This window comes from Vulpes lagopus, chromosome 5 (assembly GCF_018345385.1).
Source record: "Vulpes lagopus strain Blue_001 chromosome 5, ASM1834538v1, whole genome shotgun sequence".
In the NCBI taxonomy this organism is placed as follows: Eukaryota; Metazoa; Chordata; class Mammalia; order Carnivora; family Canidae; genus Vulpes; species Vulpes lagopus.
This window is the reverse complement of record NC_054828.1, coordinates 101,435,827-101,460,390: the sequence shown is the minus strand read 5'-3', so window position 1 is coordinate 101,460,390 and position 24,564 is coordinate 101,435,827. Positions and strand designations below refer to the sequence as shown.

The following is a 24,564-nucleotide window of genomic DNA, read 5'->3' as shown; positions in this document are numbered from 1 at the left end:
TAGAAAATGCAAATTAATTCATTCTAATGGAATACAGATTAGTGGTTGCCTGAGGATGCAGGGAACAGTGAAGAGAGGGTTGGAGGGACAACCAATGGGCACAAGAAAACTATTTTGTGTTACAGATATATTCATTATCTTGACTTCTGATTATGTTTTAATGGGCGTATGCATATGCCAAACTTATCAAATTGATACTTTAAATAAGAGCAGTTAACGATAACTCAATTATACCTCAATAAATCTGTTTTAAAAAACATTTAAGTAGCCATAATATTCCTGGAGAAGAACAAAGTGAGTGGGTTTGTTCCAACCAGTCTTTTTATAATGCTGCTCTAAATAAGATAGTGTGATATGCATGTAAAGATAGACAAATAGAGCAGTGGAATAAAATAGAAATCCCAGAAAAAGACCCAAGCATATGTGGAGTCATAATTTATAAAAAGAGTGCTACTCCAGAGCTGGGAAAGGAAAATATTTTTCAATAAATCATGCTGGGGCATTTTATATCCATAAAAATAAAAATGAAATTTGGCTCCTACTTCATGTCATACAAAACTATCTTTTACGTAGAAAATAAATCAAAATGTGAAAAGCAAAACAATAAAGAATCTATAGAGGACAATCAAAGGAGAGAATCTTTATGATCTTAGATAAGTAAAATATGTCTTAAACAAACCAAAAACTCAAGACACTAAGATGAATAAACTTGAATACATTAAGATTGTTTAATCAAAAGACTCCATTAAAAGAGTGAAAACCAAGCTATAGTCTTGGTAAAGAAATTTTGAACAAATAAAATACATGAAATACCAGAGATCTAAAATCAGCAATAAAAAATAGACAAGTAAGCAGAAAATAAGTAAATGACTTGAAGAGGCATGAGAATATTGGAAATGCCATAAACCCATGAAAAACTGATCAAGCTCATTGGTAATTGGGGAAATGGAAAATAATATCACAATGACAAACCACCATGTACCTCTAGAATGACTAAAATTTATAGTATGATGTCTGACACACAAGGGGAATTCTCATGTACAGCTGTAGGGGTATAAAATAGTAATTTACTTTGGTAAACCATTTAAGATTATTCACTACAGTTGATCAAGTACATAGTTTACAATCTAGAAATTCCATGTATATATGGAAGTGATTGTTAAATTCAAATCAGCTAGTTTTTGCTTAAAAAGCCAGCTGTTAAATTTTCAGAAACCTTGCAGTCTGAGTCTTATATCAATGATAGCTTGAAAATCATCACAGTGATAATATTTACATTAGAATCTTGTTGAATGCCATTTATTGGGGCTCTTTTTCCCCCCCTCTGGAGCACCAGTACATGATATGTGCAAAGCAACATAATGTGTAAAGCAATGTTTATAGTAGTAGTACTTACAATAGCCTCAAACCAGAAACAATCTAAATGTACATCTAAGGCAGAAATGATAAACTGTGGTATATCTACACTAGAATATTTCATAGCAATAAAAATAGATGTAGTACAGCTACATGCAGCCATAACAATGATTATGATCATAAAAATGTGCTAGTATTATCAGATACCTAATATATGCCAGGCAATCTCTCTCTGTCCCTTTCTCCCTCTCTTTTTAATATACTTACATGTTTACATCCTTAGAAAAATGATGTGACTACATATTGAAGTGCTATCTTTGTGTGATGGCTTTAGAGGATATTTCCTCTTTATACTTTGTTTCTTTTATACCAATAAAATATTGCTTTATAATCAGCAATAGAATTACTTTGGTTTTAAAAATAAAGTATAGGAGTGCCTGGGTGGCTTAGTTGGTTAAGTGTCTGCCTTTGGCTCAGGTCATGCTCTTGGGGCCTGGGATGGAGCACACATCCGCCTCACTGCCATCAGCGTCAAGCTCTGTGCTCAGAGGGGTGTCTGCCTCTCTGTCTCCCTCTGCCCCGCTTCCTGCCCCTGCTCTCTCTCTCTCTCACTCACTCTCAAATAAAAATAAAATCTTTAAAATAAAATAAAAATAAAATATAAAGTGGTGGTCATGGTAGCAGGGGTATAATTTCTTATATTACTCAGATGGTATCACTCTAGGTGCTGGGGTCAGATAGATTGGATTTGATATCTGGTATATGTCTTTTGGGATGTGTGACTCTGTAAAAGTTATTTAATCTTACTGAAATTTGTTTTCTGCAGCTGTAATATTGGAGTTGTGGCATAGCCTACCTCACAGGATATTTGTAAAAGTAAAAATGAGATATATGTGCCTCAAAGAGTGACCAGCATAGATCAGGAGTGCTATATATATATATTTTAAAGGTTATTTATTTATTTATTAATGAGAGAGAGAGAGACAGAGAGAGAGAGGGAGAGAGGCAGAGGGAGAAGCAGGCTCCATGCAGGGAGCCCGATGCGGAACTCGATCCCGGGTCCCCAGCATTGCATCCTGGGCTAAAGGCCGCGCTAAACCACTGAGCCACCCGGGCTGCCCAGGAGTGCGATATATTTTTATCCAGCATATTAATGTTTGTTTTCTTACAGCTCTTTTAAGCAGTGCTTAATCTAGTAGAAGTGCATATAAAATCAAGTATTTGGACTGTGATAAAGATGGAATATCTTTGTAACTAATAGGGTACCATTGTTCCTTAGCTTATAGGCACAAGTGATTGAAAATCTATTAGTAGCATTTTGGTGGTACCAAAAGAGGAGGGTTTAATTATAACTTGTGCCTGAGTTTATTCAGGGAATCTTTACAATTTCGTGTGCATGTACTTGATTTATTTACCTGTGTTACCTCCTTGAAATGTGGGGGCATTATGTTCACTGATACTCACATGCAGCCCTTGGAGGTCGATGTGTTTCTATATCAGCTCTGCCATATTGGCTAATTCTCTCCTACTCTGCTCTCTGTGACTTTCTATTTTGAACAGACACAGACCGTTGAGCAAGTTTACTGTGAAGGGATAGTTACTATCACTGTGTGTGCAATTAGGTTCTACTAGTGTAAGCTCTGACTCATTAAATGCTACACCCATGCTTTAACTGAGAGAATGCATTTAACTTTGGTTCAGTCAATGAATTGTTAATTAAACCTCCTTGATCTTTGTCAGAGAAACATCCCACCAGGGTACATAAATAGTTTAGTTATTTCAAAGGCTTTTACATTTCTTTTATATTATGTACAGTGCTCCATTAACCACTTTGAAAGAGAAAAAAAAGCAGTATTCTAATCAATATTTGCCTATCCATGTGTACCCATCATCAAAATGAGAATTCTGAAATCCTGGAGTAGAAGGTGATTTGGAGGGATTCATGCAGGAAATGTGGTTTGGGTTTTTGTTTTATTTGTTTTTTAATTGTCTTTGCTTTAAAAGCAATTAGAACTTCAATTACTGTATTTTAAAGAGTGCAAAATTTCAGGGGATACTATAATTTAAAAAAAAAGTGTTAACAAGAATGTGGAGAAATCAGAACTCTCGTACTTTGCTAGTGGAATATAACACTGTTTGACCATTATGGAAAACAGTTTGTTGATTCTTTCAAAGTTAAACAAAATTACTGTGTTACCCTACAGTTCCACTCCTAGACTTGTTTTGCAAACACATATGGCTTTATTCAGTGTTTTTCTAGATTATAGAAGTGTCAATAGTGGGCTGAGACTTCCCTGAGGGCAGAAGCAGTGAGGCAGCCCCCAGGGAAGGTGGAAGGGAGATGGGAGCAGCAGAAAGAGATGATATCCTCTGCAGCTCCCAAGACCAGCCCTTTCCCTAGGCTCCCAGGACAGGGAAGGGAGCGAGGCCGTAAGAGCTAGATATCCTTGAATTTGGGGCCAAAGTATACGGGCAGGCTGTTTGTCTTACTAAGGCATGGACTGAGGCAGGAGTGCTCCTTCTACCTCATGGCCCCCCAAAATGGTTGCTGGCAGAGGACCATATGCACCCTTAAGACCTGAGCCTGTTTCATGAGGCCCCTTATGCCTAGGAGAGGCAGTGAAGTATACTGAGGGCAGGGCTACATTTCCAGTTTTGCCCTTCCTCACTTTGGGCCCCTATCTCCTGGTCTGTCATAACAGGCGGCAAGACTAGATGATCCCTCCATTCTTCCCAATTCTATGGTCTAAGACTCCTTCAACTCCAGGATTCCCTCAGGCTAGGATGATGATTTAGACAAAGCATTTCTAAGGCAGAAGAGGGTAGGTAAGGGTGGTCCCAGGGAGATGTTGAAGTGGATAGTTCTTTACCCTCCCCCCCAAATTGAAAACAGGTACTCAAACAAAGACACGTGTGTGCATGTTCACAGCAGCACCATTCATAGTAATTAAAAGGTGTCAGTGTTCATCAGGGATGAATGAATATACAAACTGTGGTATATACATACAAAAGAATACTATTCAGCCTTAAAAAAGGAAATGATGATACATGCTACAACATGGGTGAACCTCAAAAAGATTATGGTAACTGAAAGAAGTCAGACACAAATGGTTACACATTGTATCCATTCTTAAGAAATGTCTACAATAAATAAATACAGACAGAAAGAATGCAGATTGGTAGTGATCAGGGGTTAGACGAAGGGAGGAAATGAGATGGAACTGCTTGATGTGTATAGAATTTTCCTTTAGAGCAATGGAAATATTTTGAAATTAGCTACAATGTGTTCCACAATACTGTGTATGTACTAAATGCCACTGAATTTTTCACTGAAAATGGTTAATTTTATGTTATATGAGTTTCACCTCCACAAATTATTTTTAAAAATTTCCGAGGCTATAAGAGATATTTTGATTTGTAGATATAGAAGTGTTCCCTATCAAGCAATTTGTTAAGTAACGGAGCATATATGGTAGTAAGAACAGAAGGTGGAATCAGTAAATGCCAAAGAACAGAACATAGAATCAGACAAAATGACTTTAAAATGCAAATTATTTTTTATTAAATTTATTTAAACCAGAAAAAAAGAAACCAACTAAACAGTTCTACCCATTTCTCACCCCACACCCTGCACCTCTGGCAACCGCTGCCGTACTTTGTATCTATAAGCTTAGTTTATATATATACATATATATACTCTACATGATCATGGAGTACAATCCTTTTTTGTTGTTGTTAAAGATTTTAATCGTATATTTGACAGAGCACAAGCAGGGGGAGTGGAAGAGAGAGAAACAAACTCCCCACTGAGCAGGGAGCCTGATGTTAGACTTGATTCTAGGACCCTGGGATCATGATCTGAGCCAAAGACAGAAGTTTAACCAAGCACCCCATTGGACAGTTTTTGAATACAGATTTAATCTCCTTACTAATAACTGATCTGTTTTTTTTTTTTTTCAGTTCATCATGATTCAGTCTTTTCTGTTCCTAGGAATTTTTCCATTAACTTTTAGGTTGTCCAATTTATAGCTTATAATTATTCATAGTAGTCTCTTATGATTCTTTGTATTTCTGTGGTACCAGTTATAATATTTCCTCTTTCATTTCTGATTTTATTATTTGAGTCTCAACTCATTTTTTCTTGCTGAGGCTAGCTAAAAATTTGTCAATTTTGTTTATTTTTTCAAAGAACCAGCTCTTAGTTTCTTTTCCTTTCTTCTTTCTCTTTCTTTCTTTTTCTTCTTTCTTTCTTTCTTTCTTTCGTTCTTTCTTTCTTTCTTTCTTCTTTTTTCTTTCTTTCTTTCTTTCTTTCTTTCTTTCCTTTCTTTCCTTTCCTTTCCTTTCCTTTCCTTTCCTTTCTTTCCTTTCCTTTCCTATCCTTTCCTTTCCTTTTTTTTTTTTTTTTGGCCTCTATATCATTATAGTGATATGATCCAATTAAAGAGGACTCAAAATAGTAAATTTCTAAATTATGAAGTAAGTGAAAATATACAAAGTCTGAATTTATTGGGATTATTTTCATTACTGAAGGACTTTTAGCACTATATATGAATAATTTTAAGCAGAACATCTAAACTTCAAATTATAGTGCTGAGACATGACCAGATTTTAGTATGCTCATTATTTGTACATGAGTTTCTTAAGGAATCAACCCTGAATCCCTACAGGGAATGACATATAGTAACTGCTCAATATAAATTTTTTTAAATAAATCAATTGATTCTCTTGATGTAGCATATGAAGAGTTGTAAAAGAATAAACAGAAATGAAGTTAAAGTTAAACATTCTTCCATAGTATCCATCAATGGGACAGTGTTTTTCAATTTATATAAACACTGTGTTTAGAGGAAAGAGCTAATATTATATGTTTTATGACACCCCAATGAAATACGCCTGTCTAGTTATTTAAATGGATCACTTAACAGTGAATAAAAATACTAGCTTTTCTCTAGTCTCCCATCATGCCAATTGTAGAATATTTTCTATGTTGGAAATAAATTAGAATTTTACTTTAAATAGCAATTTATATTTTTTAGTATTGTTAAGTTACTTTCCTGGGCAGTGACTTAATGAAGTGAGCTTAGAATGACTATGTATGCAATGGGAAAAGACACCTTTACTCACTTGGACGATAGAATCATTTTGCTGAGATAATAATATTAGAACATCAAAATTTATGTCTACAGGGCATCCGATTCACAGATTCTGAATTTGTCTTCTATATGACATGAATCAATGCAAAAGTAGACTTTATATTAAAGCCTATTTTTAAAACTTTCATATTTAAGCAGTCTATTAACTATATTCCATCATTTAATGGAATAAAGGTGAGTTTTCATCTTTTGATGAGCCCGTAATTCAGAAAAAAGATCTTAGCAATCAATGTCCCTTAGAACATATAGTCATAAAATACAACATTGCTTACATTGTTGTAACAATTTCTCTCTAGTACATTTTACCTCCAGTGAGACAATAACAATTGTGTTTGGAGGTTTAGCAGAAAACAAGGGTTGAATTATCATTTATACCACCAAAAATCTTTAACACATGTGATGAATTCATTTCTATGTCTTTGTCTAAGTTTCTGCAAATATACTATGGAAATGATATTAGTCATCTCATAACTTCTTTTTTTGAGATGTTTGGAGGATACACACATATTTTTTAAGCATCTGGGAGTTAGGGGGATGATATGTAATTTAAGTCCACATAGTAAGAGTAAGTCAGTAATAGTAAAAGCTACAATAAACTGCAGGTGGCTTTTAAATTTGCTCTCTTCTCAGAAAATTTAAAATCGGTGACAGGAATTTCTTGGCAGTTTATAAAAGGAAAATTAATCTTAATGTTTTGCTTCTTGAAGGTAATACTCAATAATAAAAACCAGCCAATATCCAAACTTTTCCACCATGATCTAACCGTCAGAAAATAGTTTGTGAGGTTTTGCTCTACTAGTTCTTTTAGAAGAAGCGAATTTGCTTATAGGTCTGTTGAAACCTTTTTGTATAGCCTCTTGCCGGAAGCTCAAAATTATTTAGTGCTGACTGTAATTGCATCTTGGAGGAGGTAACTGACAGCATGTTGACTAGTATTGCCAAAAATAAGCCTTTTAGGTTTCCTGAGAACACATTTTAAAATACTGGTTTTTGCTTGAAGATTATCTCGCCTGCCAAAGAATCTGTTGGGTTTTTTTAAATAAGAAAATATATTTATTTATAAGTCTGAGGTGTTGAATTTTCTTTTAAAAAACTTCCAATAACTTGGAAGCTACAAAAATTAGAAGGAAAAGGGTTTAAGGTAACTCAAAACCATTTTTGTTAATGCTGAGATGTTAATTTCCCTTCAGCATCATTTGTAATAATTTCTTTTGCAAGCAAAAATTGCAAAGTCATCGGATATTCAGATATCTGCAAATATAAAAATGATGGCAATTGCATATTTTTGTCATATTATGTTCAATATTCTTTCCTATACAATAGTTAGAGTCATGATCCTTTTTATCCCTGATAACTGATCTGTTTTTGCTCAGGGAAACTTATTTATGTCTTATGTTAACTATGTCCTGCTTGTGGTTTGCATTGCATACCCATATAGGAGAAAAATCAGCATAATCTTGTAGAGTAAACAGCAATGAATCCACTGTATTTCATTTTTATTAACAAGAACAGTTATACACTCGGAGCTAGTAAGAAAATGAATCATCTGTCATCATCGCTTTCATGGAAATGAGCGCATTTCCATCTTGAAACCATTTATTCAATATACTTATGAATCATTCCTGGTAATTGTTTGGTGGGTAAAGTATAATGGACATAGGCTGAGCTTGGAAGCACAATTTTTCTATAAAACTAGGTCTAAAACTAGAAGTTAATCATTAGAGATCCATGCTGTATTTCCCTACTTTAGATTAATATCATATCATTAAATTAATTTTACTTAATTTTACTATGTTGGTTCTCTCCCTCTCTTAGGACTATACAGAACTTACATATAAAAGCACTACTAGAACTAAGTAGAAAATTTGGCATTACGTTGTTCTAAATTTTTAAAAACTATTTTGTGTAGTCATCAATCAATACATGCACCCCATTGAACTGTGTTTGCATTCACATACCTATTTTCTCAATTATCTATCTATCAGCTATTCCTACTATCCATTTCAGTGTGCTTAGGAAATGTAGTAGTAGAAATAAAGACACACTAGTGAGAAGACCTACTGCAAAATATTAGTAATACTATCCTAAAGAAAGAGGAAATATATTGTGTGTTGCTGGCCCTTGGCATTTATATGATATATTGCTAATTTTAAATGTTAATATTAGTGCAAAAATTCCATATATATATATATATATATATATATATATATATTCAGAGGAAAGCATTATTTTTTTTGATAATAAACCATTACCTAAACTCAAATTTGTGAATTTTTATTTCAGTGACAAAAACTCCAGACAAAAGTTTGCAAAAGAACTTTTGTTTTTGACTTTTTATTGGAATCACTTGCCATTACTTTGACACTGCTACATTTTGAGCTTGAGAAGGCACATGTGTCAGTGAGCCTCATAGTCTACCCCTGCTGTGTGAGTATAATACCATCAATCCTTAAGTAGATCAGAAAGATAATAAAGTGAAAAAGATAATTTCCATAAATGCAACTAGTGCTTTTCAAAAAGAAGCATGATGTATAAAGAAGCATGTTATATTCACTCATTCTTGCTTCCCAGATTGTCCCTCCCTTTGCTAAGGAAATGCACTGCAGTGGTATCAGTTCAGATTCAGAATTATAGCCTTCTTGCAAAGGTAAAAGATTTAAACTAAGAATATTATTAATTCAACTCGTTTATAATCCACTTGGTTCTCATTTTCTCCTAAACCTGGTTATTTATTTCTAATGGCATTAATTAAAATGTTTTCAATAGCACTCAAAATAATGAAGGTATTAAAGTGAAATGCTCAGAATCTTCTTTGAAGGTTTAAAATAGGGGCACCTGGTGGTTCAGTCAGTTAAGTGCCCAACTCTTGATTTTGGCTCAAGTCATGGTCTCTGGATTGAGAAATTGAGCCCTGGGTCTGGCTCCATGCTGGATGTAGAACCTGCTTAGGATTCTCTCTTTCCCTCTTCTTCTGCCCCTCCTCCCAATTCATACTCTGTCTCTCTCCCTCTCTCTCTCTTAAAAAAAAAAAAAAAGAGAGAGATTTATAATAGGATCATTATATATCATATCATTTGCCTTTTTTTTTTTTCTTGTGTGATTTGTAGCCAACCATCATTTTCTTTTAGGTATAAACCCAGAAAAGTCACTTTTGCTTACGCTATTTGAAATTTAAAATATGTTCTATGACAGAGTCTGTTCTTTTCAGGAAGTTTCTTAACTATTCACTGATTAAATTTTATATGATTCTTAATGCAAAAATTTCATAATAGCTTTCAATGCTTTGCCCCAAACCATGGTCTTTTTGAAGAAAAGCCTATACTCAAATACCAAAGTATGTATTTCTCAGAATTAATGATGAGAGGGGCACCTGGGTGGCACAGTCAGTTAAGCATCTTACTCTTGATTTTGGCTCAGATCGTGAACTCAGGGTTGTGAGATGGAGCCCCGTGTTGGGCTCCACACTGGGCATGGAGCCTCCTGAACATTCTCTTTCTCTCTCTCTCCCTCTCCCTCTGCCCCTTCCCTCCAACTCCACTCTCTCTATCTTTAGAAAAAGGAAAAAAAAAGAAATAGTGATGAGAAATAGGTAACTTTCACTGAAAAAAAATAAGGCTCTATATGCTTTTAAATGCTGAATTACCCTCAGAAATCATATGCAACGTATCAACTAATATTATGATACTTGAAAATAATTAGCATTTAAAAATACATTAAGGAATGACCTAGAATATAATGAATATGAATAAATCTATGTATATGAAGTTTTATATACTGTTGGGCTTAGTGGGGAAGTTAACCAGGACTTGTTAGCTGTACTTTGCTTTTTCTCCTTCCATAGAAACATCTGAAAAATCTCTGTTCCTGGTTGCACTTAGGATCACACTTACTACTTTTTGTGAAAAATATTTAAATAACATTATTATGAAAAATAATTTAATTACTTAAATTACATTATTTAGTTATTAAATATTTAAATTACATTATTTTGAAAAATAATGTTTAAATATAGTAAATAAAGCTTACTTTCTCTCTGATCAGGTACAAAATCCAGCCTTCTCCAAAGAGGTAAGCACTATCAGATTGCTAATCTTTCTTACTTGTCTTTTAAAAAGTAAATGGTATTTCTTCTGTATATATATTTAGAAGATGTGCTTTTTCCCACTGGAAAAAATCTCCTTCTTCAGACATTTCTATGTTTGAACATATCAACCAACCTCATTCTATTTTCCTCTCTTTAGTTAATAATTGCTGTTTCTTTAGGGCTATTTTTCTTTCTTTCTTTTTTTTTTTTTTGAGTATAAATAACATTGCAATAGTGTTCTTGTAAGTGGGTCATAAGATGTGCACATTTTTTTGTTTTGTTTTATTAGATACTACCAGATTCCCCACCAACTTTACCTTCACTGTATGCTGGCCCTAGCAGTGTGTAAGAGGATTCTTTTTTCACATCCTTATCAACCCTTGCTGTTATTTAACTTTTACACTGAAGAAGATCAAATATATTTAAAAATGTGAGAATAATTTGCATTTCTTAATTACTAATGATATTATTTTTCTCCACATGTTTATGGTCATATGTGAATTGGATTGTCTTTTCTCTGTTTTAGCATCTCTCTTTATACTTAATGATCTGTAGTTTCACTACCACTTGTCTAGTGAAAATTTACTTTTATTTATTATCCTTGGTATTTTTTCCTAAAGATTTTATTTACTTATTTGAGATAGAGAGATAGATAGTGAGAGAGAGCGTGAGCAGGGAAGAGAGGGAGTAGCAGGCTCCCTACTGAGTAGGGAGTCCCTGTGGGGCTTGATCCCAGGGCCCTGGGATCATGACCTGAGCCCAAGGCAGACACTTAACCAACTGAGCCACCCAGGCACCCCCATCTTTGATATTTTTAGTGCATTGTTAAAATTTAAAGACTATTTCTTACTTTAGGACTTAAGTAAAATTTACACTGTTCCTATTTTTTTTTTAATTTTTTTTTTTAATTTTTATTATTTATTTATGATAGGCACACAGTGAGAGAGAGAGAAGCAGAGACATAGGCAGAGGGAGAAGCAGGCTCCATGCAGCGGGAGCCCGACGTGGGATTCGATCCCGGGTCTCCAGGATCGCGCCCCGGGCCAAAGGCAGGCGCCAAACCGCTGCGCCACCCAGGGATCCTACACTGTTCCTATTTTGTTTTTATTTGTTAGCACATGTCTACCTTTCTCTTTTTTCCAAAAGCCCTCTTAAAAATATTTTGTAATCTCCATCTCCATCCTTCTTAGATGGTCCTTCCAATTTTTACCTCTGTCTTTCTGGACAGGGCTCTAGGTGACTTCCTCACAACTTCCTTCTAATTATTAATGCTTCAGTTGAACTCAGTATACTATTGAACTTTGAAGTGTTATATTTCAATGTTCATATTTTATGCCCACAATTTCTAATTGGCTGTACATATCACTAATTGGTCCTATTCTACCTTTTCTTGTGTTTACACCATATGTTCCTTGGCTTTGAGGTGAAAATATCTTCTTCATTTATCTTTTACAGCATCTGAAAGAGACTGATTTAAAACAAAATTTTTTTCTCCAGATTGTTCTATAAATGTGCTTTAAATCTGGAGTGAAATTGTGACTAATTGTGAAATATTTTGTTTGCATTTATTTCATTTGTATGCTCTTTTAATTTGTGAATTACAATATGCAAAATAGTTTATACAGAAAATTGCATTAAAAAACAAATACAGAATTTAAAGAATATGTATAAAGCAAATGCCCATGAAAACACCACCCAAGAAATGGAAATGGGACTTCATCTCTCTTTAATTAAATCAGAATGGAAAAAAAAAATTTCTTCAAAGCATATGTTGACGATGGCAATGCTCTTATATGAATTTGGGATTTTTTTTTGAAGCCTGATACAGAATAAAGTTTTGAAAATATTTCACATGTGCCTCAGAAAAATATTGTTACAGAGTTCTATGTACATACTTTTAAGTAAACATTATTAATTTTAGTAATTAAGAGCTTCTTCTTCTCTCTCTCTCTCTCTCTCTTGCTCAGTCCCACTGATTTCAATCTAAGTTTGTGAATGCTTTAGGATAAATGTTTATAGACTTACAGGTTTAGGCAAAATTTTTATTCAACAGACTATAATGATAGGTTGAAAACAAGCATATGCTAAACCTAATGAGGTAAGTTGCAAAGTATTTGCTGGACATTCTTCACAGATAATATCACAGGGAAATTATGTAGAATGATCTCTGTTCCTCCCATCTGACAGTGGCTTCAGGACCTCCATCACTTGCCCAGAACTCCAAGACCAGCTGAGGGGGTTGCTGAGTACATACAGATCTGGGGTGGAGTAGGGCACTTGCCCCATATTTAGCTAAGCCACAAACCGGTGAAACTTGCTTTACTGTACATTGTTACACTATCAGATCCTTTATCCTACTGGTGATTAACATGAAAACTGCTTCACGACCTTGAATTACTTTTTTTAAGAATTCCCCTTGACTCCCTTCTCATTATTTTACATTTCTGTTTATTTAGTTTCTAAAGCTTCAGTTGGAAGACTGCGGTTTGTATGCAATTCCATTGCTGAGGGCACAAAGAGAGGAACTGGATATTTTGGCTAGGGTTCTGAACAGTTGTGGTTGATGGACTTGGTCTTTGCTTTTCATTCTGAAGTTGTTTTTAAAACCTTGTACTAGTGTTCAGTAGACCTATTTGTTGTGTTTATATGGGTATTCTCCGCAGACTTCCTGTAATTCTTTCCAATTCAGGATGGAATGCATGAAACTTTCTCCAGACAGATAATCAGCCTCAGAAGTTCAATTTCCTTCATTACCTACCTCTCCCTCTCTGGGAGCTTTCCCCAGTCCTTTCCCAGCTAGGTGATGAAATGATAGGTAAGCATGTGAGTTTGGGTTATGCCATTCTTCCATAGTGAAGGATTTTATTTATAATATTCATTCTTCCTCCCTGCTTTTCTTTTTGCTGTGTCTTTTTTTTTTTTTTTCCTACTGGGGATAATTAACTCTGGGCAATTAGGATTAATAGTGAGCTCCCTCTAGCTAGCTTCCCATTCTGGAAAAAGCTGATGGCAAGCCATTGCAATTTTTTGATTCTGGTAAGTTGTTAAGTGGATCCAGCATTGCTTCTCTGCACTAAGGAATTATGTGCATATTTTCTCTGAGCTTTCCACACATCCTGCCATTCGGCTGGTCTACAGACTGGGGAATTGTTAGTGAAATTTTTACATTCTGTCCACTTACCTTCACCTCCACCACATATCCTTTCTTTAGGAAAAAATATGGGGAAAGAGTAGTAAACTCTGGAATCATTTGTCATTTTTCCCCCTAGAAAACCACTTTTCAAAGAGTATAGTACGAAACTATTTTCTTTCTTTTGTTAATTGCTAGTTCACTGTAATTACTATTTTATTGTTTTAAAGGAGAATCTATGACTTAGCCTTACTTGATTATGTAGGATCATCTATATGTTAAGTGAACTTTCAAAATCATGTCTGAAAAAAAAGCAAAAAACAAAAAACAAAATCATGTCTGACAATATCCAGTCATCTATATTCCAGAAGGGATGTGGTAGTCAGACTTCTGAGAATGATCCTCAATAACGCTTGTTCTTTATAATTCTCTGCTCTATGACACAATGGGACATCTCTTCCATGACTACACATTTTACCTGGCCAAGGGATTTTCCATATAATTAAGGTTGCAGATCCATTGACTCAGTTTCTTTAAGATAGGGAGGTTATCTGAATGGACCAGGTCTAAAGAGGTGAGTCCTTTAAAAGCAGAAGGTTTAACAAGAAAAAAACAAAACAAAACAAAACAAAAAAACAAAAACAAAAGCAGAACGTTTTCTGGGTCTTGTGGCAGAATAGGAAGTTAGTCATGAAAAAGACTTGATGGGCCATTTCTGGTTGGAAGATGGAGGAGGTCATGTAAAGAATGCTAATGGCATCCCAGAGACACCAGTGTCCCCTGACTGACAACAAGCAACAAAAAAAGGATGTCAGACTTCTAGCCCCAAGGAATTGGGTCTGCCACAATCTGAATGAGCCTGGAAATGGACTCTTCCCAGAGACTTTAGCTAGAACCTAATTTGACTGAAATTTTGATTTCTGTCTCATGAGAACCGAAGCAGGGAACCCACAAAAGCCTACCCAGACTTCCAACCTATAAGATTTGAACTAATGAACAAGTTTTGTTTTAAGCCACTAAATATGTGATAATTTGTTATGCAACAATAGAAAATTAATAACCATTCAAGACAGTCTGCAAGGAAGGAAGCTTGCAGGACACACACCTATTTCTGGAGAAACATTTTAATGTCCAAATGATGCTGTGAACCAGATTTAAGAACCAACTCCTTATTCCATGTGACCACACTCACTTTCAGTGTTTTCTACCTTGCATCTCCCTTTTGATTCCTCTCCCCCACTCAGCTCTGACCCTGATCCACCAACCTTAATTTCCATCAATCCTCTGGCTAGATATATAGTTCACTGGGAACTGGCCCCATCCTTTTAACTCCTTTTTATGGCTCTGCATATTCCTCTTTCTTGCTTGCTTCTTTTCCCTGCCCCATAGCTCTGTTAAATAAGGGGAGTACTAAGTTTATTTTGTCATTTTTCCTTAAGTTTCATTTCTTATAAATAACTAATCTTGTACTATGATAATATATATAAAACAACGATGGATATTTAAAGAAAATTGCAGTGAAGCCCAGCAGGTATTACTTTTACAAACAAAGCAGGACTGTTTATAAGTTTAAAACAAACATCTCTAGTGATAGATACATGGAGCTAATTTTATTCAGTAAGAAAATATTTAAATCGTTCAAATTGTTCAGTTAAGTATTTAGGATGCTCCATGAGACACACATCTTCATCATTCCCTATGTCTTGTTATTTAGTTCCATAAACTCTTTTTTAATTGATGCAAACATCATACTCTAGGAAAATGTTTCTGAGTGGAAAATAAATTGCAATGAAAATAAAACAAAGGAAACAGTAAAATACCACATCTCTGACCCCTTTCTCTTCCCTCCAACACAATCTACAACATTGTTTAAATAGGGAGTACAAATGTATAAAGATCACAAACACATATGGGAAAGGAATAAAGAAGGCACAAGGAGGAAATATTTTTATTTACTAACAAAAATTTGTCTTACCAAGTCTAGAGGATTCACTCTTAAAGATTAAATAAATAAATAAATAAATAAATAAATAAATAAATAAAAGATCTAATTGACAAAAAGGCATGTGGGAAAAAGTGAGATTTCTGAGAGCTGCATCATTTTTGAAATTAGTTTGTGTAAACAAAGGCTATTTCATAAGGTTTTTGATTCTTTAAAATTAATTCTATTATTCACACACAGGTTAAGTGTGGAAACATGGCTCATTTAAAGGAGCGTAATTATGTTTTACAAAAACAATATCCATGTATTCTATTTTTCTCTGATTATAATACTGTTGGAGTCATAGGATATTGCAGATAATGTGAGGCACTATTGAAAATATTTTATAGAAATTCATACTAACGTTCTGATTTCTCTCCAATTTGTCCTGTACTATGCCAATACTGATCTGCAATAAAAATTCACAAGGACAGACTGTGTTGACAGAATGATACTTGGGAAGAAAATTTAGACATAGGAAGTACAATTTGTTTGGAACAAAATAATTTTGCAAAATAATTTTAGTTGGTATCAAAAATGAGACAAATCGGCAAGCTTATCTGAAAGATTTCTATCTTAGAACCATTGATAATTGAAGTTGGGAACCTTAAAATCATTAAGCTCCCACCTCCTATATGCAGGGCAATCTAAATGACATGCAGCAGACCTCCTATAAGGAGGGTCTTCAAATCTAAAGTAAGTGATCATTTCACACATTACTTCCTAATATCCTTGAAAGGTATTTTTCAAAATCTAGGCTGTCCTTCCCAAACCAGGCTACTCTGGAGAGGAAAACTCTGTGGGGCTACACCTGGATCAAAAGGGGACAGAAGCCATTTAGGAATCTACAAATATAAATTATGTGTTAATTCCTTCATTTATTCATCACTCCATCAGGCACTTAGATTACATGGGTAGTTCTGTTGTCATGAAGTGATAAATCTAGTATGACTTACATGTTTTATCCTCCTCTTATATTAAAAAGTCCTAAGAGGGGGATCCCTGGGTGGCGCAGTGGTTTGGCGCCTGCCTTTGGCCCAGGGCGCGATCCTGGAGACCCGGGATCGAATCCCACATCAGGCTCCCGGTGCATGGAGCCTGCTTCTCCCTCCGCCTGTGTCTCTGCCTCTCTCTCTCTCTCTGTGACTATCATAAATTAAAAAAAAAATTAAAAAAAAAAAGTCATAAGAACAAAGGATGACTGATTCACGTTTGTCTGCATATAAAACTCAAAAGGAGTGTGTGTGATTCTGTGCCACATTTGTATATCTTCAATTATTTGCTTATAAGTTGTTATTCACCATCAGTTATGAACTCCAAAAGAGCAGAGAGCATAGTTTTTTTAACTCTCTCCATACAGTGTCATGATAAAATGAAAGCCCATTAAGTGATTTTGTTTATTTATTACTTATGTCTGTAGTAGGTTTGGTAGTTTTAGAAGCAGAAAGAAAAAAAATCAGCTAAGGAAACTGCCATTCTTTGTCTTTGGATAACAGTCAAGATTTTACATAGACATTAGTCTATCTAACTAATTTTATTGAGGATGTTCACATTTCCTGAACAAATGTGCAGTGACATTTCTAGCATTCTACTTGTGTCTCCTCTGTAGCCACATCCAATGGCTGTAGACAAGAGTATCCTCAATTAATGTCTAATTTATTTCTCTTAATGTATTGCTCTTTTGACTAGAAATACATAAAGATAAATAGAATATACTGGTTGTCCTTGAGGACCGCATAGTGTAGTGAGGAAGATAAGCAAGTTAATGTAATATTAAACAAAATGAACATTTCTCATGGGGCCTTTAATTTTGGTGCACTATGGCTCAAATTTGAGCCACATACGTATTGGATAAAAAAAACAAAACAAAACAAAAACAAAACACAAACAGATTCAAATTCAAAGAAACAGAGAATAGAGAAGTGATTGCCAAAGCCTGGCAGGGCGGTAGTGGTGGTGTGGTGGGAGAATTAGGGAGAGATTAGAAACAGAAAGCATTTTTTTAAAAAGACAATTGTAAGAATCAGGTGATTGCCCAGAATTGACATATAGGTCATGGCCGAACTTTCTTTTTTTTTTTTCTTCAAGATTTTATTTATTTATTCATGAGAGAGAGAGATGTGGAAACATAGGCAGAGGGAAAAGCAGGCTCCCCAAAGGAGCCCGATGTGGGACTTGATCCCAGGACCTTGGGATCACACCCTGAGCCTTAGGCAGATGCTCAACTGCTCCATGGATGAAGCTTCTGTAGGTGAAATCTTCTGTAGAATCAGGTAAGTTTAAAATACTGTTTACTAAAATAGAGAAGTATTTTCTTTGGAGTAGAAACAAATAGACTAAAGGTATGTCACAGGAGCCTTCTATCTCCCTAAATGGTGAGAGGGTGAACAACTTGAATGCAGATGTGGCCATTCAAACTAATGATATGAAATAAAGGGCATAGTTCTAAGTCCCTGTGACATAGCAGATTGTCCTTACACCAAAGCAACAGCACCAAGAATCAGAATTTTGTATGGAATCTGTGAAGAACGGGGAAGCACTGGCATGCTACAACTGCTCTCTGGTTTCCTTGATCTCTTTTATGTTCTCTGTACCCCTAACCTCCTGGTTCCATTGTAACTGAGTCTAGAGTCATCATTCTTTCCACTCTTCCCACCTGAACCAAATTTTGTAGCTTGACCTAAGTTTGTTTGATATGACAAACCAAAGTTGTGTTTTCCAAAATTGCTAGGTTAATATGTTAACTTGCATTGAGTTACTTTTTCTTTTGAAACAAAGTTTTGAAAATGATGCTAGTACCAAAGAAGAGCATGCATCTTTCTCCTCCTCTTCCTTCTCCTCCTCCTCATCAACTATGATATTCCTTGATTTGGAATTCTATTTTTCTCCTAATATAATTTCAAACACTAATTCCCCGATATCACTTCAAATTTGCCAAAGCAGAAAGAATAAAATATGTGAATGCTTAATGGTGAACCTTATGACAAAGTCTTAGTGAGTTGGATGAACGAAGATTTTCAATTTTGCCCCAATCAGCTACGCTTATAAAACACTAGGGAGGTGATAGGAACTGAAGAGGCAGTTACGGAAGACTCTGCAGACAATAGCTCCATCCGTCAAGCAGTGAATAGTTGGTCCTCAAATGCAGAACTCTGTACCAACATCTGTTCATTCGCAAATGATATTTTTTTTCAAAAAATAGAGCAGCAGTAGTACTCTTTTTCCCATCAAGATAGTTGTTGAAATAAGAGTTTGATTTGATATTAGACTAAATATCAATGAAAGATGGAAAAAGAATAGCTGTTGAAAGCATATGTCACAAGCTTTCAGAGAATAGAGCTGGTGCTCACAGAGAGAAATTGCAGGAAGACATATTTCAGCTCTGTGTAGAACAGTTTGGTGAGGTGAAGAGCTTTCTGAACCTGGGCATGCTTTAAGAATGGACACGGTGGGCATCTCTGATTTATAGAAGGGATTTCCATAGTATGTTAAGTACTAGAATGAATAAATCTTCAAAGTAACTTTCAACTCTAGTCTTGATGAGGTTATGCTTTCATTTGATTTAATATATAATTAAAACTAAGAATGACATTGCATATCTGGCATCTTTAAATGCTCAGCTTCTGAATGAACCAGATACTGGCAAAAAGCTTTAAAAAAGACCCATTTATCCCTCTAGTGCCAAACATTCTTTTATAAATTCTAGTATTTTTTAGTATATTGGTATATATATATTTAGTATATTGGTTTGTATACATGCTACAGACTCACAAGTTTTCTATTCCTTTAAAAGTGTGTATATGTGTTTTAGCCAAAAGAAATGTATTCATTTTTTTTATGGTTTGTAAATTATTTTTTTCTCTTATGCTTTTGCTAGAATATCTAAGACAGTGTTAAGTAATGGTTTCAAGAGTCACCCTTGCTTAATTCCTGATCTTAAATAAAGTGATTTTAGTGTATTATCATTAACATTTAATATTTATTGTATTTTAATAAATTGTTTTGTCATATTTATGTAGTTTCCATCTTTTCTCATTTTTTAAAAAAAGATTCATTTATTTATTTGAGAGCGGAAGGGGGAGCCTGAGTGGAAAGGGCAGAGGGAGAAAGAGAGACAATCTCAAGCAGATTTGCCAGTGAGTGTGGAGCTGGTCTTGGGGCTGGATCTCACCACCCGAAGATCCGACCTGAGCCAAACCAAGAGGTGCAGTCAGTCTGTTGGAGGCTCAACAGACTGCACCACTCAGGTGTCCCTCATCTTTTCTCCTTTTTATTAGGACTTATTTCTGGATTTTTAGCAAATTCTTTTTGGCGTCTATTTGCATGATCATATTTTTCTCTTTTGTTTAGATTTTGTATCTGATAAACTATACTGATCAATTTCTAGTTGTTGCAGCCACTAACATTTCTGGAATTAGCCCTTCCTGATTCTAGTGTAGTGATCTGTAAATACTTTGAAATTTAAAAATAGTTTGTTTCTTTATTCACAAGAGATGTAGGTAAATAGCTTTTTTGGGGTACTCTTGAAATTTAAAAATAGTTCGTTTCTTTATTCACAAGAGATGTAGGTAAATAGCTTTTTTGGGGTACTCTTAACAGGTTTTGGTTTTGAATATATGTTATAAAATAAAATAAATTGAACAGCTTTATAAAATATTGGACAGCTTATCATTTGCCTTTGACTGGAAGAGTTTTAATAACTTTGAAATGATCTTTTTAAATTTAACAGTTAAATGAAGTTCAATTGTGAACACATCTGGTCCTGGGGTCTTTTCCCTGTTTAGAACTTTGATGACTTTCCAAATTTTTCATGGAAATCATCATGTTAAAGTTCTTTCACTTTTTGAGTTAATTTTGATAATTTATATTCTGTTGGGAAATCACCTATTTCCTTTACATTTTCAAATAGATTTGCAGGTAATGTGCTCCTCTAATTCTATTGATTTTATTAGGATATGTGTTAACAATTTTTAAGAAATATTTACAAACTTGTCATTTTGCTATCTATCTTCTTCAATCAAATTTTTAAGAGGTTTATATAATTAATATACTTAATTCAAATACCAAAAATTAGTGTTTAATTCACTTGATCTTTTTCTATTTACTTCAGTTCTCATCTTTATCAATTCTCTCTTCTTTGTTGGTTAAATTTTCTTCTGTTTATCATAAATGCCAAAGACTGATTACTATTTTCTCCATAACTTTTGATATAAAGTATGAACCAATATTCATTCCTTTGATTTATAGATGTTTTTAAATTTCACATTTGATTTCCTTTTTGATTCAAGAGTTATCAAAAATACTTCTTTTTTTAAAAAATGTTTACTTATTTATGATAATCACAGAGAGAGAGAGAGAGGCATAGACACAGGCAGAGGGAGAAGCAGGCTCCATGCACCGGGAGCCCGACGTGGGATTCAATCCTGGGTCTTCAGGATCGCGCCCTGGGCCAAAGGCAGGCGCTAAACAGCTGCGCCACCCAGGGATCCCTCAAAAATACTTCTTAATTTCCAAGTACTACTTTTCAGTTAATTCTTAATTATTTTAAACTGATTGAATCATGATAAGACAAAACAGTTCATAAAATCTACTCTCCTAAATTTTATCAAGATTTAATCTACATCGAAAACTTTTCTTTCTCTGAGTTATCTTTTTTGCTTGCAGGAGCCCCTGCTGTATCATATGAACCTCTCTAGAACTCTAGGTTGAGTTCATCTCTTTGGTTTGTTAAAAGAATAAATTCCAGCCTTGCTGCCTGACTGGTCCCTGCTCCTGAAAGTCACTCTACTAGTTTCCTGCTACAACTCAGTTCAAAATTCCACATTCTACTAAAAATCAAAACTCTCCCTATTGCTTGATTTTTTCACATGCCTACATATTTTGATAAGTCACTTTATCAGTTTGTGGCTGACTGATCACTGTGTTTAACACTCTTCAGTAGACTGGCTTTATTTCGAATAGGCCACACCAGGCATAAGACACAAGCAAATGTCCAGCATCTATAACTAGGAGAATGCTATCTAGAAGAGAAAGGACATGGTATTTCTTTTCGCCGTTTATCTGCAATTGTTTATTTTCTTCATTCTTGGCTACTAACTTCCTCAGTGGGGTGATAGTGAAGCAAGATGAAATTAACTTGAAATCTATTTTACTCTTCAATGAGTTGTTCTCTGAACTCATTTTTTCCAGGCACATGTTGCTCTTACTATCTCTGTACTTCATGAGTTTGTGGATTTGACAAGTGAGGGGAAAACCTATGAACAAAATAGATTGCCTTGGTATATCAGATTTTACTGTAAGGCCAAAAATACAGGAAAACTTGAGGTTTTGTTTTCTCTTTTTTTTTTTTTTTTGTATCCTGAGATTTTAAATGTGGACACGGTTACCTTGAGAATAAGTGATTTTGAAGGGAATCTATTTTTCCTTATGTCTCTTTTTCTTCAAATCCTGGGGATTCGGTAATTATTTTTTTGGAGATAGAAGGTAGTTTCAAATGTTGTTTTAAACCACTTTTGCTCCATTTTATGTATAATGTTTTAATTTAAAAATATTTTTCGAAATATCAAAACCCTGGCCCAGTTCATGCACATTTTCTGACTCAGAAAACCTTGCTCTGCCACAATAATAAACTGCATTGATAAAAAGGACTTGCAGTGAGCTTAAAAAACACTGCCATATGGTTAACCTGACCTGGTTTTATTTGATCTGAGGTTTCCCAAAGTAATACAATACATGTTTTGCTATGATTCAGAGAGAATCAAGGCTTATTCCTGATTTGGGTCCAGCACATGTGGGAGACTTAACGTGGGGGAAGGTAGGGAGATGAGCTGCATTCTAGAAGGCCATAATAAAATGTAAATCTTTCGATGCTGGTGACATCGAAACTTTACATCCTTTATTTGTCTGATTTGCTGTTGTTTTCAAAAGTATCTGTTCTTGAGTTACAATTATAAAGCCCTCTTTTCCATGTCTTCAATTTTTATAAGAAAATTCCTTCATAAATACAATTTTCCTTTGTAAATAACCTATGTAACCAATTAAGTAAACCTATGTAACCACAAAAAGTAAAAAATATATAATACATATATTAAGTTATATGTATATATTGATGTATACTGCAATTTTAAATGATTATATCTGTATTTTTGAATTATGGATATTTTTTACTTTTAATCATTGCAAATTTTTAGATTTCCCAAATTGTCATGATTAGCATGTATTATTTTTGTGGTCAGAAAGACATGGTGTTTTGAAACACACTTCATGAAAAATATAGGACTTAATCTGTTTCTAAATATTCATATTTGCAAATATTATGGAAGGGAATATATAAGAAAATAATATGCAATTAATTAATTAAAAGTAGTTTATTTGGCTTATAAGTTATCACAGAACCAGATTTTTAAAAATATATTAAATTATATTATATATAAATAATATATATTATATAATTAATAATTATATTAATTAATATATTTTAATTAAACTATATATTTTGTACATTTACACAAGTTATTTATTTTAGCCTCCAGCAATGATCATTAATATTTTACAGAGTTAATTAAATAAATATATTTTAGGAATAAATTATTTTCAAAAATCATCATAAAGGGGCTCCTTGGTTAATCATCTGACTCTTGATCTCAGCTCAGGTCTTGATCTCAGGGTTGTGAGTTCAAGCCCTGCGTTGGGCTTCGTGCTGGATGTGGAGCCTACATTAAAAAAAAAGATTATATATATATATATATATATATATATATATATATATATATATCATAAAGCAGCAGCACATTTATAATAGAACTGATCCTGTGGGCACTTGTTTAAAAATCACATGTCCTCATTGATTAGAAGATAACGTTCAAATGCTTTTTATGTCATTTACTATTCAAATCTAAATTAATTTACTATTTGAATCCAGCACACCATCTCAAATGGAATCCTAGCATTGCCTTTCAATTTTATCACACTTCCCAGGCAATTCATAAGCCCAAGCTCCAGGATCACAGTCCATTAAATCAGCTATCAGTGATACACAAATACCATTTCTTACCTTCTCTTCTTCTCTTCTCTTCTCTTCTCTTCTCTTCTCTTCTCTTCTCTTCTCTTCTCTTCTTTCTCTTCTCTTCTCTTCTCTTCTCTTCTCTTCTCTTCTCTTCTCTTCTCTTCTCTTCTCTTCTCTTCTCTTCTCTTCTCTTCTCTTCTCTTCTCTTCTCTTCTCTTCTCTTCTCTTCTCTTCTCTTCTCTTCTCTTCTCTTCTCTTCTTCTCTTCTCTTCTCTTCTCTTCTCTTCTCTTCTCTTCCTCTCCTCTCCTCTCCTCTCCTCTCCTCTCCTCTCCTCTCCTCTTCTCTTCTCTTCTCTTCTCTTCTCTTCTCTTCTCTTCTTCTCTTCTCTCTCTTCTCTCCTTTGCATCCTCTGCCAATACTCCCCTTCTCTCTCCTTGCTCTTATTTGGTGACTTCTCTGAGCAACTAGAAGCCATCAGAAGAGAATTCCTTTATCTTCCCATGACCACATCCTCTCATGGTCTGCATTGGTGTTCTCTCCTTTCCTAAGTCCATGCTCCTTTTTACTTTTCACTTTTCTACTGGATCCCATCTGTCTTTGGATACAAATAATTTCTCCTGCAATTATCCACTCCCTTTACAAACACATCATAAGTCTTTCCCTCCCTACAGTAGGGATTGTTTTCAATAGAAACAAACAAGAATAGCTTTCATTTATACATGCCTCCCTGGAGGTCAAATATCTCTCCAGTTACTGCCCCATTTCTCTTGCCAAGGGAAAAAAATAGTTTAAGTCAAGTAAAGGTTAAAGACACATCAGGGAGCATCTGAGACCAAGTAATTCACGGGGTTAAA

General features: G+C 34.5%; 1 long non-coding RNA gene across 1 annotated transcript; it reads left to right on the top strand.

Annotated features, from left to right (window-relative positions):
• Positions 1 to 10,550: 10,550 nt before the first annotated feature.
• Positions 10,551 to 11,575, top strand: LOC121491401. The gene is made up of 3 exons (XR_005987971.1): positions 10,551 to 10,577; positions 10,883 to 11,023; positions 11,525 to 11,575. It is a non-coding gene; the product is annotated as an uncharacterized LOC121491401 (long non-coding RNA).
• The last annotated feature ends 12,989 nt before the right edge of the window (positions 11,576 to 24,564 follow it).